We start from the raw sequence: 6,849 nt of genomic DNA on the forward strand, positions 1-6,849 counted from the left end.
TTCCCAAATTTGCAATTCTCAAAATTAGTGGTTTCTGCTGTATCAGGCCTACTTTAAATCTATCCCTAAAAGGGTATATTAGATTCAAGGTGCTGATAGGGTAATTCTCAAAAACTTAACACACACGCTACAGTGCAGATTCAAGTCTAATTCTGTGATTAAACGTATACCTGTCACCCAGCGCCTAAATAATAGGCCTCAAATTTATATTCAGCTAAATCTGTCATTACTGGTGTGCGTGTATTAGTGTAATACGGTACCTAAATAGATAGCCAGATAGACTTAGTGTTAGGTGTCTGTAAAAAAAGGCCTGAATTTTAATTCAATACATTGGCTCGAATAATATTTTTCTTATTGTGGTGAACGGTAACAATGAGGAAAACATCTAGTAAGGGACGCGGACATGGACATGGTCGTGGTGGTGTTAGTGGACCCTCTGGTGCTGGGAGAGGACGTGGCCGTTCTGCCACAGCGACACGTCCTAGTGTACCAATTACCTCAGGTCCCAGTAGCCAGCCAGAATTTACAGCCATATTTGGTGGGGCCCAATGCCGTTCTAAGGATGGTAAGGCCTGAGCAGGTACAGGCATTAGTCAATTGGGTGGCCGACAGTGCATCCAGCACGTTCACATTATCTCCCACCCAGTCTTCTGCAGAAAGCGCACCGATGGCGCATGAAAACCAAGCCCATCAGTCTGTCACATCACCACTATGCATATCGGGGAAACTGTCTGAGACTCAAGTTATGCAGCAGTCTCTTATGCTGTTTGAAGACCCTGCTGGCAGGGTTTCCCAAGGGCATCCACCTAGCCCTTCCCCAGGGGTGGAAGAGATAGAATGCACTAACGCACAACCACTTATGTTTCCTGATGATGAGGACATGGGAATACCACCTCAGCACGTCTCTGATGATGACGAAACACAGGTGCCAACTGCTGCGTCTTTCTGCAGTGTGCAGACTGAACAGGAGGTCAGGGATCAAGACTGGGTGGAAGACGATTCAGGGGACGATGAGGTCCTAGACCCCACATGGAATGAAGGTCGTGCCACTGACTTTCACAGTTCGGAGGAAGAGGCAGTGGTGAGACCGAGCCAACAGCGTAGCAAAAGACAAAGAGGGAGCAGTGGGCAAAAGCAGAACACCCGCCGCCAAGAGACTCCGCCTGCTGCTGACCGCCACCATCTGGGACCAAGCACCCCAAAGGCAGCTTCAAGGAGTTCCCTGGCATGGCACTTCTTCAAACAATGTGCTGACGACAAGACCCGAGTGGTTTGCACGCTGTGCCATCAGAGCCTGAAGCCAGGCATTAACGTTCTGAACCTTAGCACAACCTGCATGACCAGGCACCTGCATGCAAAGCATGAACTGCAGTGGAGTAAACACCTTAAAAACAAGGAAGTCACTCAGGCTCCCCCTGCTACCTCTTCTGCTGCTGCCGCCTCGGCCTCTTCTGCTGCTGCCGCCGCCTCGGCCTCTTCCTCCGCCTCTGGAGGAACGTTGGCACCTGCCGCCCAGCAAACATGGGATGTACCACCAACACCACCACCTGCGTCACCAAGCATCTCAACCATGTCACACGGCAGCGTTCAGCTCTCCATCTCACAAACATTTGAGAGAAAGCGTAAATTCCCACCTAGCCATCCTCGATCCCTGGCCCTGAATGCCAGCATTTCTAAACTACTGGCCTATGAAATGCTGTCATTTAGGCTGGTGGACACAGACAGCTTCAAACAGCTCATGTCGCTTGCTGTCCCACAGTATGTTGTTCCCAGCCGGCACTACTTCTCCAAGAGAGCCGTGCCTTCCCTGCACAACCAAGTATCCGATAAAATCAAGTGTGCACTGCGCAACGCCATCTGTGGCAAGGTCCACCTAACCACAGATACGTGGACCAGTAAGCACGGCCAGGGACGCTATATCTCCCTAACTGCACACTGGGTAAATGTAGTGGCGGCTGGGCCCCAGGCGGAGAGCTGTTTGGCGCACGTCCTTCCGCCGCCAAGGATTGCAGGGCAACATTCTTTGCCTCCTGTCTCCTCCTCCTCCTACTCAGCTTCCTCCTCCTCTTCTTCCACCTGCTCATCCAGTCAGCCACACACCTTCACCACCAACTTCAGCACAGCCCGGGGTAAACGTCAGCAGGCCGTTCTGAAACTCATATGTTTGGGGGACAGGCCCCACACCGCGCAGGAGTTGTGGCGGGGTATAGAACAAGAGACCGACGAGTGGTTGCTGCCGGTGAGCCTCAAGCCTGGCCTGGTGGTGTGCGATAATGGGCGAAATCTCGTTGCAGCTCTGGGACTAGCCGGTTTGACGCACATCCCTTGCCTGGCGCATGTGCTGAATTTGGTGGTGCAGAAGTTCATTCACAACTACCCCGACATGTCAGAGCTGCTGCATAAAGTGCGGGCCGTCTGTTCGCGCTTCCGGCGTTCACATCCTGCCGCTGCTCGCCTGTCTGCGCTACAGCGTAATTTCGGCCTTCCCGCTCACCGCCTCATATGCGACGTGCCCACCAGGTGGAACTCCACCTTGCACATGCTGGACAGACTGTGCGAGCAGCAGCAGGCCATAGTGGAGTTTCAGCTGCAGCACGCACGGGTCAGTCGCACTGCGGAACAGCACCACTTCACCACTAATGACTGGGCCTCCATGCGAGACCTGTGTGCCCTGTTGCGCTGTTTCGAGTACTCCACCAACATGGCCAGTGGCGATGACGCCGTTATCAGCATTACAATACCACTTCTATGTCTCCTTGAGAAAACACTTAGGGCGATGATGGAAGAGGAGGTGGCCCAGGAGGAGGAGGAGGAAGAGGGGTCATTTTTAGCACTTTCAGGCCAGTCTCTTCGAAGTGACTCAGAGGGAGGTTTTTTGCAACACCAGAGGCCAGGTACAAATGTGGCCAGACAGGGCCCACTACTGTAGGACGAGGATGAGGAGGAGGTGGAGGAGGATGAGGATGAAGCAGGTTCACAGCGGGCTGGCACCCAACGCAGCTCGGGCCCATCACTGGTGCGTGGCTGGGGGGAAACGCAGGACGATGACGATACGCCTCCCACAGAGGACAGCTTGTCCTTACCTCTGGGGAGCCTGGCACACATGAGCGACTACATGCTGCAGTGCCTGCGCAACGACAGCAGAGTTGCCCACATTTTAATGTCTGCGGACTACTGGGTTGCCACCCTGCTGGATCCACGGTACAAAGACAATGTGCCCACCATACTATATGCACTGGAGCGTGATAGTAAGATGCGCGAGTACAAGCGCACGTTGGTAGACGCGCTACTGAGAGCATTCCCAAATGTCACAGGGGAACAAGTGGAAGCCCAAGGTGAAGGCAGAGGAGGAGCAAGAGGTCGCCAACGTAGCTGTGTCACGGCCAGCTCCTTTGAGGGCAGGGTTAGCATGGCAGAGATGTGGAAAAGTTTTGTCACCACGCCACAGCTAACTGCACCACCACCTTATACGGAACGTGTTAGCAGGAGGCAACATTTCAATAACATGGTGGAATAGTACCTGTGCACACCCCTCCACGTACTGACTGATGGTTCGGCCCCATTCAACTTCTGGGTCTCCAAATTGTCCACGTGGCCAGAGCTAGCCTTTTATGCCATGGAGGTGCTGGCCTGCCCGGCGGCCAGCGTTTTGTCTGAACGTGTATTCAGCACGGCAGGGGGCGTCATTACAGACAAACGCAGCTGCCTGTCTACAGCCAATGTAGACAAGCTGACGTTCATAAAAATGAACCAGGCATGGATCCCACAGGACCTGTCCATCCCTTGTGCAGATTAGATATTAACTACCTCCCCTTAACAATATATTATTGTACTCCAGGGCACTTCCTCATTCAATCCTATTTTTATTTTCATTTTACCATTATATTGCGGGGCAACCCAAAGTTGACTGAACCTCTGCTCTGTCTGGGTGCCGGGGCCTAAAAATATCTGACAGTGGCCTGTTCCAGTGGTGGGTGACATGAAGCCTGATTCTCTGCTATGACATGAAGACTGATTCTCTGCTGACATGAAGCCTGATCTCTGTTATGGGACCTCTCTCCTCTGCCTGGGTGCCTGGGCCTAAATATGTGACAGTGGCCTGTTCCAGTGGTGGGTGACGTGAAGCCTGATTCTCTGCTATGACATGAAGACTGATTCTCTTCTGACATGAAGCCCGAATCTCTGTTATGGGACCTCTCTCCTCTGCCTGGGTGCCTGGGCCTAAATATGTGACAGTGGCCTGTTCCAGTGGTGGGTGATGTGAAGCCTGATTCTCTGCTATGACATGAAGACTGATTCTCTGCTGACATGAAGCCTGAATCTCTGTTATGGGACCTCTCTCCTCTGCCTGGGTGCCTGGGCCTAAATATGTGACAGTGGCCTGTTCCAATGGTGGGTGACATGAAGCCTGATTCTCTGCTATTACATGAAGACTGATTCTCTGCTGACATGAAGCTTGAATCTCTGTTATGGGACCTCTCTCCTCTGCCTGGGTGCCTGGGCCTAAATATCTGACAATGGACATTTCCAGTGTTGGGTGACGTAAAGCATGATTCTCTGATATGACATGCAGACTGATTCTCTGCTGACATGAAGCCAGATTCTCTGTTACGGGACCTCTCTCCTCTGCCTGGGTGCCGGGGCCTAAATATATGACAATGGACTGTTACAGTGGTGGGTGACGTGAAGCCAGATTCTCTGCTATGGCATGAAGAGACTGATTCTCTGCTGACGTGAAGCCAGATTCTTGCTATGGGACCTCTCTCCAATTGATATTGGTTAATTTTTATTTATTTATTTTTTATTCATTTCCCTATCCATATTTGTTTGCAGGGGATTTACCTACATGTTGCTGCCTTTTGCAGCCCTCTAGCTCTTTCCTGGGCTGTTTTACAGCCTTTTTAGTGCCGAAAAGTTCGGGTCCCCATTGACTTCAATGGGGTTCGGGTTCGGGACGAAGTTCGGGTCGGGTTCGGATCCCGAACCCGAACATTTCCGGGAAGTTCAGCCGAACTTCTCGAACCCGAACATCCAGGTGTTTGCTCAACTCTACTAGTGACCACTACCCTCACTAATGACCAACAAACTTTTTGTATTGGATTATTGCAATTTGTTTTACATAAAAATTTCTTTATGTTTGGGGATCATTATTATAGTCAGAAGAAGGGTACGGCAATGGGGGCGAATGTGGCCCCCCATATGCCAACCTTTTCATGGCTCAGTTTGAAGAGGATTATATATATCCACATCCATTATTTCGAGCCCATGCACTAATATGGCATCGATTTATTGACAATGTTTTTTGTATTTGGACTGGAGACAGGGACTCTTTTCAAATTTTTCACACGTATATCAATCATGTGGTTAAAGACCTTCAATTTACTGCCCATATCGATGAAATTACAATTAACTTTCTTGACACCTCTGTAACCAAGGATTCCATTGGTTCCTTGAAAATAGATATCTATACCAAACCAACGGACCGAAATACGTTACTTCTATATTCCAGTTGTCATCCTAAGAATACAAAAACATCATTACCTCGGTCACAGTTTACTAGGGTGTCAAGAATAGTTAGTGACCCAATAGTGAAACAGCAACGTTTGATGGAGATTTCTGACAAGTTTAAAGCACGTGGTTATCCTCGAGGCCTCCTAGAGAAGGAGATCGAGTTGATTACTCGTGGTACCCAGGAATTGAGACCTCCACGAACACAACATTTTGCACCTAGAGTTCCACTGGTGGTGACATACCATCCTTTTGTACCGAAGATCCAACGGATCATACAGAAACATTGGCCGCTATTAGGTAAATTTTACCCTGATATTAAGGAATTTAATAATCCATTTAGAATGTGCTATAAGGGTCCAAAAAAATTACGTGATACCCTTATTAACCACTTCAGCCCCCCTAGCTTAAACACCCTTAATGACCAGGCCACTTTTTACACTTCTGACCTATACTATTTTCACCGTTTATTGCTCGGTCATGCAACTTACCACCCAAATGAATTTTACCTCCTTTTCTTCTCACTAATAGAGCTTTCATTTGGTGGTATTTCATTGCTGCTGACATTTTTACTTTTTTTGTTATTAATCGAAATTTAACGATTTTTTTGCAAAAAAATGAAATTTTTCACTTTCAGTTGTAAAATTTTGCAAAAAAACCGACATCCATATATAATTTTTTCTCTAAATTTATTGTTCTACATGTCTTTGATAAAAAAAAAATGTTTGGGTAAAATAAAAATGGTTTGGGTAAAAGTTATAGCGTTTACAAACTATGGTACAAAAATGTGAATTTCCGCTTTTTGAAGCAGCTCTGACTTTCTGAGCACCTGTCATGTTTCCTGAGGTTCTACAATGGCCAGACAGTACAAACACCCCACAAATGACCCCATTTCGGAAAGTAGACACCCTAAGGTATTCGCTGATGGGCATAGTGAGTTCATAGAACTTTTTATTTTTTGTCACAAGTTAGCGGAAAATGATGATTTTTGCGAAGTAGTTTGAAATCAAAATCTGTAAAAAATGGCCGGTGAAATCCGAAAGGTGCTCTTTGGAATGTGGGCCCCTTTGCCCACCTAGGCTGCAAAAAAGTGTCGCACATCTGGTATTGCCGTACTCAGGAGAAGTTGGGCAATGTGTTTTGGGGTGTCATTTTACATATACCCATGCTGAGTGAGATAAATATCTCGGTCAAATGCCAACTTTGTATAAAAAAATGGGAAAAGTTGTCTTTTGCCAAGATATTTCTCTCACCCAGCATGGGTATATGTAAAAAGACACCCCAAAACACATTGCCCAACTTCTCCTGAATACGGTGATACCAGATGTGTGACACTTTTTT

The 6,849-nt window shown here is 48.2% G+C and overlaps 1 long non-coding RNA gene across 1 annotated transcript in view; it reads right to left on the reverse strand.

Moving 5' to 3' along the window:
* LOC120989016 overlaps positions 1-5,504 on the reverse strand; it is a 17,613-nt gene extending 12,109 nt beyond the window's left edge. The window contains exons 1-2 of the long non-coding RNA XR_005776217.1: positions 5,492-5,504; positions 434-442 (exon numbers count right to left, since the gene is read on the reverse strand). This is a non-coding gene — a long non-coding RNA (uncharacterized LOC120989016). The remainder of the gene's footprint in view (positions 1-433; positions 443-5,491) is intronic.
* Positions 5,505-6,849: the final 1,345 nt, after the last annotated feature.

The sequence above is a fragment of the Bufo bufo genome, chromosome 2, assembly GCF_905171765.1.
Source record: "Bufo bufo chromosome 2, aBufBuf1.1, whole genome shotgun sequence".
Taxonomy (NCBI): Eukaryota; Metazoa; Chordata; class Amphibia; order Anura; family Bufonidae; genus Bufo; species Bufo bufo.